The following is a 13490-nucleotide window of genomic DNA, read 5'->3' on the forward strand; positions in this document are numbered from 1 at the left end:
TCCATGTTCAAAAGCAGCTTGGCTGGCACGCCACGACCGAAATAGAACTCTACTGCTCTTGCGTTACAGCAAACAAACGATTCAAACTTTGAAACCATATCTCCTTCTTCAATGTCAGCTTCTTTCTCGTCTTACTGGTCGTCTTCAACAAACTCCTCCTCCTCCTCTTCCTCCTCTTCTTCCTCCTCCTCGTCCTCCTCCTCCACCACAGGCTCATGCTTCGTGTAAGGACTGCAGCAGGCATCTCCTCCCTCGCAATAACAGTAGTCAGGGCACGAAAGTCTCCCACTGTGGCAACTGCACTTCTTCTTGCTGCACGCTTTCCCCTCGGCGCTGCAACTGCAGCTCACAACATCTAAGAGCTGCTGCGGTGCTATCGGCGCATTAGACAGCGATGGTGTTACAGCACCTGATTCATCGACATCCCATCCAAAGCAGCGGATATCATGAGCCTCGGCTGGTGGATCTTTCTGGTCTGCTGCCTTCCACAACATCATCTGCAGATGTGCTCGAAGAGCATGCAGCCTCAGGTTGCAATCTGTTGGTGGTAGCCTCTTCAGAGGTGGTGGTATATTCCTGCCCAGATACAGTTTGGATCTTGCACCATTGAGGGACTTGGCCTTCTTCTGACTGTACAGCGCGAGGAAGAATGAGTCGGCAGTGGCCTTAAGTTGGTCATGACTGACGTCTGGCTCCCCAAGGACATCTTGCAGGCCTGGGATGTCGCTGTTTCCAAGCACCTTGAGCGCCGACTTCTTGCCCTTGTAACAGGGGTACGACACGGTGTCGCAGCCCGATAAGGCGTGCACGCCGAGTAGCTGACCATACTTGTCCACTGTTGCGCGAATTCAAGCACCATGCCATCCCACTTCTCCATCTGGATGCTCTTCTGTATCCTCTTCCTCCATGCCCAGTACACGAGAAGGACGAACACATCAGTGTCGTCACACAGCACCCTGATCGTCTCCACCCCGCCTGCTGCAGCCTTCAGCATGTAGCTGCACAGCGTGATATCCGCCTCCTCATGGGTGACAAGACAATCGAAACTGCTGACAAGCTCCACGTTGTTCTGCAGAGGATATCCACAGAGGATGTTGCTGAGGAGGCGTTTGTTGTTGGCGTTCTTCATGATAGCTTCTCTGTGTGGGAGGGGGGTTGTGGGTGTCAGACGGAAGTCCTTTGATCCTTCCCCTGCCCTCCTCATCCTCTCGTGGTCCTTCGCAGTTGGCTGATTCGCATGGTACCTGTCAAACAACACCAGTTTCTGGGCTGCTGGAGGATAGCGGTTCAGTCGAGCGCCGAAACTCGCGACAAGACCTCCTGCTGTCCCCGCAACAGGCCACACATCATGGTACAGGAGCTGGCTGGCGTCGACCAGCACCACGTCTGGTGCAGGTGCGTTGTTGACCGGCACACCAAGACACTTGACGAGCACAGCCTTGTCTCCTTTCCTCAAACACCCGAACGCGTCGATGAGAGATGGAGGTACGGGACTGAGTTCGTACTTGAAGATGTCTGTCGCCTTCATACCACGTTGTTGCCCAATGATCTGAAGCCGTACGAATAATGTTTCAATGTCAAAGATGGCCTTGTCTTTCACAACCACTACCTTTTTCATCTCCTGCATGGTCTTCACTTTCCTCTCGATCGGGCCATGGAATGTGCCGTGAAGCGAAGCGGCGAACTGCTCACTTTGAGTGCTGCCGATCTTGAGTGCATCTTGGACATTTACTTTTGCTGGCGCGATCTGCCCGTTGACGATGTTGTACAGGTCAGTGGACTCAACAATGAGAGGGTGCGAGTGCTTCTGCAGTTCCTCTGCAATCTTCGTCCGGTCTGCTGCGTCCATCGCTCGCCTTCTTTCACCTTCCTCTTTGTGCTTGCTCTCCTTCTGTCCATCCCCACCATCGAGACCCATCGGCTTTTCTGAAAGTTGCCTCTTTAACTGGATGCTAACATGTTCTTTCAGACAAAAGACAAACAATATGGCGTTTTCCTTATTTTTGTGTGACATTGATTTGAGCGTGAATGACGTTTACCTGCCATCTTGGCAGCCATCTTGCATCTGGGTGATATCAGAACGGCTTCCCAGCCTTTGGAAACATGGTCAGCACTAAGATCATGAATCTAGCTGCTTTAGAAACCCAGATATGTCGAGAAATGTGTTTTTAGATATTTTGACGGCCATCTTGGCGGCCATCTTGGATTCTGTTGACAGGATTGACAAACCAACCTCAGAAATGAACTCGCCGACATAAAAAAACAACCTATATTGAGGTATTACACGACACTTTAGCCCATCTGGATCAAAAGTTATATATTGACCATCTTCAAGATGACCGTTGGGCGGCCATCTTGGATTCTGAGAATTTCCCAAAGTGCAACTTTAGGCAACCAAGCTAATTTGACTCTCCGTACCCTATAGATTACATTTCCGTCATAAAAGTTTACAGGAACAGACATTTCCAGGTTTCATACATGACATAGAAGGCTGGCTGGTAGACTGAGGGGATTGATTCGCATTGATGCTCGTTGTAACCCATTCTCGTGCCTTTAAAAAAAAAACTTTTTTAAACAGTTGTCCAATCGTTAACCCACTGGTAGAATACACAATCAATATACACAGTAAACCATTCGTTGTGAATTAATTAATATTGCTTGCAGTTCGAACAATAAGAAAGAATACTGTTTTCCTAGAAAACCAACCCCTCTGTCTCTGCTTCTCTCTTTGCTTCTGCCTCTGTCTTTCCGTCTGTCTCTCAGTCCCCCCCCCCCTCTCTCTCTCTCTCTCTCTCTCTCTCTCTCTCTCTCTCTCTCTCTCTCTCTCTCTCTCTCTCTCTCTCACTCTCCCTCTCTCTCTCACACACACCATAGTCTCTCTCTTTGAATTTGCAATCTCCTTATCTCAAACCGTCTCCTGCAATCATAATTTCGCCGTCTAATCTCTGTTTTTCTTTTCCGTCCTTACTCTTCTACATGTTCGAGTTCTGCAATGTTCCTGACACTCCACCATTCCACAGATTACCAGGCCTTGCATCACCAAGCGCGCATCCAACATTCATTATTATAAATATTCTAATATATTACATGAGCTTATCCAATATCGGCCGTCGCGATATAACCTTCGTGGTCGAAAACGACGTTAAACACCAAATAAAGAAAGAAAGATCCAATATCGGTAACAATACTCTGCCGATCTCTTCCCCTCAGAAAACAGACCACAAATTAATGAGTAAAATAAAATCCCCCGAGTATAACCGTTGGGTTTGCACAGCTGTTGAGATATATAACGTTATAGAGATTAGCCTACAAAGGCGTTCTGCTGATCCCTGAATCTCTGAAGCATGCCAAAAACAGACCAAACTTAAAGACACAATTCTTCCAATGTGAAGGACTCCGCTCACCATCTTAGATTTGACTTGGCGTTTACATGAGATAAGACCATCCTAAGACCATCCCACCACATGAACATGCCAAAGATGATCATGCTGACTGCATGCATCCTCTGCTGTTGTTGATGTAACACTGTCTTAACTGACGTTAGTGTCAATATGCAAAACATATCTAAAATTCCAGTTCAGTGCTGGGAGCAGTCAGGATGTTGAATTTTGGTATGTGTGTAAATGGAGGGGTAGCCTTATACCCATGTGAAAGCCTGTGCAGATCTGAGATGGAGGAACAGTCTTCAGGGCAAGGACTTTTTATTATTTTTTTATTATTATGGTGAGCTTATATGGCGCGAACCACAATTAACTGTGCTCTCCGCGCTTTACATATTAATTTCTGCTGTGTGAAATGGAATTTTTTTACAGACAGACAGACAAACAAACATTTTTTACACACAATATATAACGCATTCACATCGACCAGCAAACCTCAAGCCTGTTAGGCGAGCATTCACCTTTCACGGCCTTTATTCCAAGTCACACGGGTATTTGATGGACATTTTTATATATGCCTATACAGTTTTGCCAGGAAAGACCCTTTTGTCAATCGTGGGATCTTTAACGTGCACACCCCAATATAGTGTACACGAAGGGACCTCGGTTTTTCGTCTCATCCGAAAGACTAGCACTTGAACCCACCATCTAGGTTAGGAAAGGGGGGAGAAAATAGCGGCCTGACCCAGGGTCGAACACGCAACCTCTCGATTCCGAGCGCAAGTGCGTTACCACTCGGCCACCCAGTCCCTCGGGGGACTTTGCCTTTAACGAGATGAAAACAAAGACAAGAATATTACCGCTGGGTTTGCACAGCCGTTGAGATCTCTGCAACCAGGAACTGCTGTTGACCAAGATAACAAATCTGCAAAGGACAAGATAACCCAATTAATGAAATCCAAACACACTTTGATTACAGGTACTGTCTAATCTTGCTGAACCTTTGCGTGGTTGCTGTTCAATTGCGCTATTGCTTAAAACTTGGGACTTTTTTGATTGTTTGTTCACGTACAAGAAGCAAAATCTGCTGACGCAACAAAAACTTTAATTGTTTTCGCTTGTTGTATCCATGCATTCATACTATGCGTAAATGTTACGTTGACAAAAGTGTAAAGACAACAAGATAACAACAACAACAACAACAACAACAACAACAACAACAACAACACCACCCCCCACCCCCACCATTGCAGGACAACTGTCCCTCGGATAACTGATCCATGCAAAACTTATTCACACAATCCCCCATTGAAGTATATTTTAAAACTGATATTTAAAAATAAAAAAAAGAAAGCTAGCCTATTTAACACTGCTATGTTACAGAGCAAAACACGTGCAATAGTCTTTTCCTATCAAACTGAAAGAGGTTGAATTCCCCGTATACCAGAAAATGAATACCATTATTAAATGTAAAGCAATGGTCGTTAAAAAACCGTTTGCTGTCATCTCGTTTTCCCAAGGTAAATCGAGTGCAATTGTCAGGATATCTTTTCTTCCTGCAAATGAATCCATCTCGATCCAAATCCAATCCAGTCAGCATTTTAATCGACATTGATTTATGTTCATTGCCCATCACAGGCTGTGGATTTCAGCTGGTTAATTGTACCTGTGTCATTTTCCCTTTTCTACTTTTTTCCTGAATCATAATAACATTGTGATATTTTTAATGGTGTTTCAATTATGCGTTTCTCATTACACGAATGTGTTTAAAATCCCTGTTTTTAACTAAATGTGAAAACTTAAAAAAGTGTTTGCAAAAATAAGAAGGGCCTCTTTAGGAACCCGATCTACTACTGCTCTCGCTTCTACTACAACTACCACTAATGCAACTACATGTACTTCCACCATCACCACCAACAGAAGAACGGGGAAACAAACTTTAGAGGTTTTGCAATTTAAACCTGTACAAGAAAAAAAGTCCAAGAACGCTGATAAAAAAAAAAATTGTTCAGACAGCAAGAACTTCAATCGATTTGTCGAAAATTTAAAGTTAGTGTTCGTTCCAAAAAAAAATATATGTGAAGACATTATGTCGACTTTGATAAGGAGGTGCATCAGAGACAACAGTGAATATGCTATGTCTGCATGCACGCCGTGCACAAAGCAGAAGTGTGAGACCAGATTAGTTACACGACCTAGTTTACAGTTCACTACTGCAGCGCGAAGAAAAAAGTAAGCGCTAATTAGCTTTCTCTGCAGTACTAACGAAGGTGAACACGAGTAAAGGGTGATCTCTGCGGGGATACCTCAACCTCACTCACAACAATAACAATAGTGACAGGAACCCCAGCGGTGCTGCAGTAGAATATCTTTGATCCCAGCTTCTGCTACTTCGCTACTGCTTTATCCCGTGGATTAAAAGAAATGGATTCAAAGATTTACAAATAATAACGCCGAAGACAATCAATTGGATCAACGGCGCCCAATAAGCTGGGATTATAAACGTTCTCTTTGAAACAGTATAATATCGGAGTTGGCGGACGAATATAACGTATGGCAATAGCTAGTGGTTTATCTCGTGGCCCTCGTTACCTTCTTTTCTAATACTCCCTTCCTCCCATCCTCCGACACCTCCCCTCCACCACAGCACCCATCCACCGTCCACCCCCCTCCCCCCCCCCCCACCGGCACGGTGGGCCTAGTGGTAAGGCGTCCGCCCCGTGATCGGGAGGTCGTGGGTTCGAACCCCGGCCGGGTCATACCTAAGACTTTAAAATTGGCAATCTAGTGGCTGCTCCGCCTGGCGTCTGGCATTATGGGGTTAGTGCTAGGACTGGTTGGTCCGGTGTCAGAATAATGTGACTGGGTGAGACATGAAGCCTGTGCTGCGACTACTGTCTTGTGTGTGGCGCACGTTAACTGTCAAAGCAGCACCGCCCTGATATGGCCCTTCGTGGTCGGCTGGGCGTTAAGCAAACAAACAAACAAACAAAACCGTCCACTACGCAAGTCATCATTATGCACGTGCCCGGGAAACACAGATCGAGTATAACCTCTTCCTCATACAGAATGATAATCAACCCCTCCGTCCTTATCTTTGTGAGGATGACAAAAGGCTGTTTATATTGAATGAAAACGCTGAGGGGAGAATTTTTGATGTGTATAGATGTGATCGTGATTATTGATGGTTTCTTTGATCTCTATAGTTCAAAGAGGGTGTTTGCTTCTCCGCGATTGGATAGGTATCTCAATAAAAACACACCAGCTTTCAACTAGAATATTCCAACGTCAGAAGCGCATTTCAAAGTTGTTGCTACTGCTGGGACAACCACACCTGCTCGTTAGCTAATGAAGCGATTTTGACGGGAAAGTGCCAGCTATTTCGAGCACTTTCCCCCACAGCGACACGTCGTTTATTAAAGACAGAGGCCTCCTGGCTGACATAACTTGCTTTGGTCGAACTAAAATTGCAGGAATTTGAAGCAGTTCACTACTGCATGGTGACCGCAATTTCCCAAAGACCAAACTGCATGCACAGAGCTTTGCGCATAAACGTTGCTGAATTATTAACTTTAACAGCCGCTTGAACTGTCATGGGATAAACGACTGGACGCATCCCGTGGAATTGGGGTGCAGCTAATAGTCACATCAACTAAACAACATTATTTCTCGGTGACACGGGCACAGACAATAGCCAGACTCGCTGCACTGGCGCGTTGAACTCTAGACCAAATAAAAACTGACCTTGATACTGAATAAAGAAGGTACGTATTCGTAACCTAATATAGTCAAATTACAGAAGGGCCTGTGAAGGGGGCTAAGTTAGCCCAGTTTGGACCTGGAGGCTTGAAACCATGCAGTTGCATAAACACATTTTGGACCCTAAACTGGTCGTAATTACTCAATTTTTTCCCGCATTGAACAGATCTGAGATTTCTTTCTTTATTTGGTGTTTAACGTCGTTTTCAACCACGAAGGTTATATCGCGACGGGGAAAGGAGGGAGAGGAGATAGAGCCACTTGTCAATTGTTTCTTGTTCCCAAATGCACTAATCAAAAATTTGCTCCAGGGGCTTGCAACGTAGTACAATATATAATTATTACCTTACTGGGAGAATGCAAGTTTCCAGTAGTTCCCGGTCATTCCCTGTGTACTTCAATGTGGTGGTGTCGAAATGAAAAAGGTAATTTCAAGCCAAAGTCTTTCCCGTGAAATCAGTTCCACTCACCGTCTTAGATCTGTCCAGGCTGTGTACATGGAATGAGACCGTCTTTCTACGTGGACACATACAACACATCAACTGCCTGGCTGTCTGTGTGGCATGGGATTTATTTTAACAATTAATTTTACAGATCGACATTGGTGTCAATTAAGAAATCAACGAAAGAATAGACACCAGCCAGGAAGTTGCTCTTAAGTATGTTTCCAAGTGCTGGGATAAGTCTTATAATTTATCATGTTTTTTGCTTGTTTGCATTGTTTGTTTGCTTAACGCCCAGCCGACCACGAAGGGCCATATCAGGGCTGTGCTGCTTTGACATTTAACGTGCGCCACACACAAGACAGAAGTCGCAGCACAGGCATCATGTCTCACTCGGTCACATTATTCTGACACCGGACCAACCAGTCCTAGCACTAACCCCATAATGCCAGACGCCAGGCGGAGCAGCCACTAGATTGTCAATTTTAAAGTCTTAGGTATGACCCAGCCGGGGTTCGAACCCACGACTTCCCGCTCACTTGGCGGACGCCTTACCACTAGGCCACCGTGTTGCGGTCTTATATCATGTCAAAACATAGACAGATCTGAAATGGTGAGCCTAAACGTCTGCACGGGAAGGGCTGAGACTTTAAGGTTGACTTTGCCTACGTTCTTTCTTATGAAAACCTTCACATGAACAGGTGTTCGTTCACAAAAAGGTAATCAATTTTGTCTACAAAGGATTCTTCTCTTTTCTTTATTGCCCGCATACTGCATACTATGTTTTAGCGCATGTATCCAGGGTTTAACCCTGCTCAATAGATTCATCTGGTAGCCGTGCAAATGTTCGTCAGGTGAATGCCTTTACCGAGAGTCACGAGCTAATAAACCAGAGAACAGAAAGACACGGTGGGTGAGGGAAACAAATGTGACAGCACACGAGAACCCAGCATAACATACGCAGCACTGATTACTGTACTGGTGTCACTGGCCTGAGAAAGCAAGCATTATCTTTTCAGTGTTGACTTTAGTGTCTTTTAATTTAGTTCAAGTTTTATCAACCCTTGAACTCCTTTGGGGCATGGAGGATGAATCCCGTTATAAATCACAGCTGCAACTAGATATTCGTAAATATCAATTCGTGAAATAAAATGTTATACAATCTCTTTTTCTTTTATTTTGATTTTGATGCTTAACTGGATAGCCAAATGTATAGAATGTGGCTAATATGAGCTTCACATTCTTGTCGCCAGACATCAAATAGCAAACCGAACACTGCAGGTTCACTTGTCGCAGTATTGTGTTGCAAGTATGTTATAACTAAACAAAGATGTGATGACAAACAAAAACAGAAACAAGATAACGAACGAGCGAACCATCCAACAAATAAACAAACACACAACACACAACACAAACACAGGACAACAAACAAGAACAAGTCGCGTAAGGCGAAATTACTACATTTAGTCAAGGTGTGGAACTCACAGAATGAAATTGAACGTAGTCCGCCGCTAGTGCAAAAGGCAGTGAAAGTGACGAGCCTGTTTGGCGCGGTAGCGGTTGCGCTGTGCTTCATAGCACGCTTTACTGTACCTCTCTTCGTTTTAACTTTCTGAGCGTGTTTTTAATCCAAACATATCATATCTATATGTTTTTGGAATCAGGAACCGACAAGGAATAAGATGAAAGTGTTTTTAGATTGATTTCGAAAATTTAATTTTGATCATAATTTTAATTTTTTTTAATTTTCAGAGCTTGTTTTTAATCCAAATATAACATATTTATATGTTTTTGGAATCAGAAAATGATGAAGAATAAGATGAACGTAAATTTGGATCGTTTTATAAAAAACATTTTTTTTACAATTTTCAGATTTTTAATGACCAAAGTCATTAATTGATTTTTAAGCCACCAAACTGAAATGCAATACCGAAGTCCGGCCTTCGTCGAAGATTGCTTGGCCAAAATTTCAATCAATTTGATTGAAAAATGAGGGTGTGACAGTGCCGCCTCAACTTTTACAAAAAGCCGGATATGACGTCATGAAAGACATTTATCGAAAAAAAGAAAAAAACGTCCGGGGATATCATACCCAGGAACTCTCATGTCAAATTTCATAAAGATCAGTCCAGTACTTTACTCTGAATCGCTCTACACACACACACACACACACACACACACGCGCACACACACACACACACACACACACCATGACCCTCCAGGGGCGGATCAGTTGCTTTGTAAGGGGGGGGGGGGGCACTTTGAATCGAAAGTGAATGTGATGGGCGCATGCCCCCCCGGAAAAAATTGTTGCCCAGAGAAGCAAAATGGTGCCATCTGGTGCCATTTGAACTTAGAAATGGTCATAGAATCAGCATAGAAAAACCTTTTTTTTTCTTCTTTTTTTTCCTTTTTTTTTTCGGAGGGGGGGGGCACGTGCCCCCTATGCCCCCCCCCTCGTCCGCCCCTTACCCTCGTATCGATTCCCCCTCTATGTTAAAACATTTAGTCAAAACTTGACTAAATGTAAACAAAACTTGACTAAATGTAAAAAAGCAAGCAATCAATAGATCAACCGACAAACCAACAAACATCACTCATCGTGGCTGCATTAGCACTTAAACCCGATGGAACAGAAGCGGGCAGGCTTACACAAGCCGCGACAGGAAGAGTACGGCATCATGGGAGTTCTGTGGTTCCGGTGTCCGGAACGCCAGATGGCGCTCTGACATTGTCATCGATTTTTAGTCACAGCAGCACCAGCTAATGACACTGTTTTAACGAAACTGTTCTGATTCTTCGACATTCGTTTTGTTCAGTGTTTATGGAATGAATTAAGCAATGAATAGCTCAACGCACAAAAGGAAGCCCTGTCAGTGAGGGAAATAGACAGAACAAGGGATGTTAAAGCATTCACCAAAGATCGTGCCATACAAACACTGACGTAGCAGAGAGAGAGAGAGAGAGAGAGAGAGAGAGAGAGAGAGAGAGAGAGAGAGAGAGAGATATATATCTATATCTATATATATATATACGACTTGTGTCTGTGTGTCTGTGTGTCTGTGTGTGTGTCTGTGTATCTGTGTATCTGTGTATTCGCCATGCACGGCCAAAGTTCTCGATGGATCTGCTTCAAATTTGGTGGGCTTATTCAGAGAGACCCCGGACACAACCTCATCGATGAGATATTTCAACACGTGCTCTCAGCGCGCAGCGCTCAACCGATTTTGGTTCCACCTCAGCTACCCGGGCCCCCATACCGACACACCAAAGCCGCTACACCACATCACAACGCCAAAGTTCTCGCTGGATCTTTTTCAAATTTGGACACCGTATTCAGCTACACCCCGGACACAATATCATCGATGAGATATTTCAACACGTGCTCTCAGCGCGCAGCGCTGAACTGATTTTGGTTTTTGTGTTCATTTCACCATTATAAGTAACTCTTCCTTATCTTCTCCAGTGTTTGGCGTTTATCTCCCTTCCTTCGTGTGGCTTTCCCGTTTGTAAGTTACTATTACTATTTTTAGAATGTCACTGCGCTGTCCACTGCGCTGTCCACAACGCTTCCCTTGCACCCGTAAGTTGTTCTTACTGTCAAAGTGAAAAGGTCGAATCAATTTATAGCCATGCGAAAAATACACTCTCACCTATCTCTATATATTTATAGATACAGATATGCATATATATATACGGCTTCTCTGTGTGTGTGTGTGTTTGTGTGTGTGTGTGTGGGCAAAAACCTGTGTATTGTAGAGTTCTGTTTGTGATGTGGTCTAGCGGCTTTTGTCTGTCTGTATGTTCTGGCATTTGAGAAGCCACAGCAGATAATATAGGGCTAAGAAATAAGCTCTAAAATTCTCAATCCCGTTTGACAGGACTTCGCCTTCAAAGGTGATTGTGGTGAACCGCCACGCTGTCTGTCTAGTATATATATATATATATATAGAGAGAGAGAGAGAAATGGAAATCCAGGCTCTATGTCACCAAATTATGGTTCGGGGCACCGACCTCGTTCTCATGTGGTTACCATCCCACACAGGCATCAGGGGCAATGACCTGGCTGACAGGGCAGCAAAAGCCGCGGCCCTCTCCGAGGGCCCGGTCCTAGACCTGAAATATTCGGTCACAGAAGCGAAAGGCAAACTGGCTAAGGCTGTGAGAAAAGGGTATGGCGAGACCCTCAAGGAAAGATGCACAAAGCACGGATGGCTAGCGCTGCCTCCGGACAGAAAGGGCCACCATCACCCGTTCCCCCTGAAGGAGATGCAGTTGCTCCGGCGCATTCGCACCGTGAGCTCCTACTACTCCTTCACCTTCCCCCGCTGCGAATGTGGAATGGCCCTAGACTTCCACCACCTCTTCGCAGGTTGCCAACCTCTGACCCCGGAGATGGCAACACTCTCCCAGTACAGGACTTCCCACGGACTAAGTCTACACGACTTCCTCCGACCTCATCAGTCCCTCGGCCTGATACCGATGAGAACCTTGACCCGTTCCATCCTGAAATCGTCTGTTGCCAAATGGTTCTGAGGATGCTGGAGATGCAGGCCCAGCCAGAACCAGTTCAGACTTTCGAAGGATACCCCCAAACACCCCATCCTGTCAGGCCCACCCCCATTCCTGAAATCGTCTGTGGCCAAATGGCTCTGAGGTTGCTGGAGGCATAGGCCCAGCCAGATCCAGTTCAGATCTTAGAAGGACCTCCCCCCAATCCTCCCTCCTGCTGCCAACCGTCGAAAGGACAAGGAACCCAGAGGTCTGTTGGTAGAGCCTTGGCCCTGGAAAGGACAGGGTTCCCGACCCTCTATCTAGCACAGGCCGGTCGAGCCTAGCCTCTGGACAGGCACGGAACCTGGCAACCTGCCAGTTGAGCCGTGTCCATGGAAGGGGGAAGGTTCCCGGACCTGTGCCCCATGTTTGTTTTTTTTTTTTTTTTTTTTTATATGTGGGTATTATATAGAGAGAGAGAGAGAAATGGTATCAGGCCGAGGGACTGATGAGGTCGGAGGAAGTCGTGTAGACTTAGTCCGTGGGAAGTACCACAACCACTTAAGGTTCCCCATATTAAACTATGTGTTTTTTTTGTTTTTTTTTTTTTTTTTTTTTTTTCTTCTCCCTCGTACCACAACCATCTAAGGTTCCCCATATTAAACTATGTGTATCTATGTTTATATCAATAGTAAATGTCTATGTGTTTATTGTTAGTAAATGTTCTACGTTACATGTATTATGAGTGTATCTTAGGTCTACATATTAATCTAGCTGGATGATCTCGGCATAGCACATCTTACTTCATTAAGCTACAAATTATTTGCTATTACTATTATTATTGCTATTATTATTATTATTATTATTATTATTATGAACCAACCACTTCCTTCGCTGCACCTGCCCACCTGCCGTGTTTTCCGCCGACGGGGCCGAAATCGCGTGTGGCCCGTGCACTTGTAAGTTATTCCTCACTCTTTAATTATTTACTATTATTATTATTATTGTTATTACTATTATTTTTATTATGAACAAATCATTTCCTTCGCTGCACTCGCCCACCTGCCGTGTTTCCGCCGGCGGGGCCGAGGTCGCGTGTGTCCCGTGCGCTAGGCTTATAGTTAATGCCACGTTACATTCATATATTCCATGTGTCACCTTAGGTGTATATATTAGATTAGACAGCCAGCCTCTGCCTACCATATCTGAGACGTCCGTCTCTTTTGGGAGGAGGAGGGTGGCCTTTGTAGCTGTGCGAGAGTATGCGAACGACTGTGTATGACAGTGTAAATAGCCTATCCTCTTTTTCTCACCCCCACCCCAGAGGGGGTTACAGAGACACATCTCTGGCCTCCTCACCTGATCCCCTTCCCATGCCTCTGTAGACAGAGGGTGCCATAAAGGCGTTGATGAA

The sequence above is a fragment of the Littorina saxatilis genome, linkage group LG1 (genome assembly GCF_037325665.1).
Source record: "Littorina saxatilis isolate snail1 linkage group LG1, US_GU_Lsax_2.0, whole genome shotgun sequence".
NCBI classification, from domain to species: Eukaryota; Metazoa; Mollusca; class Gastropoda; order Littorinimorpha; family Littorinidae; genus Littorina; species Littorina saxatilis.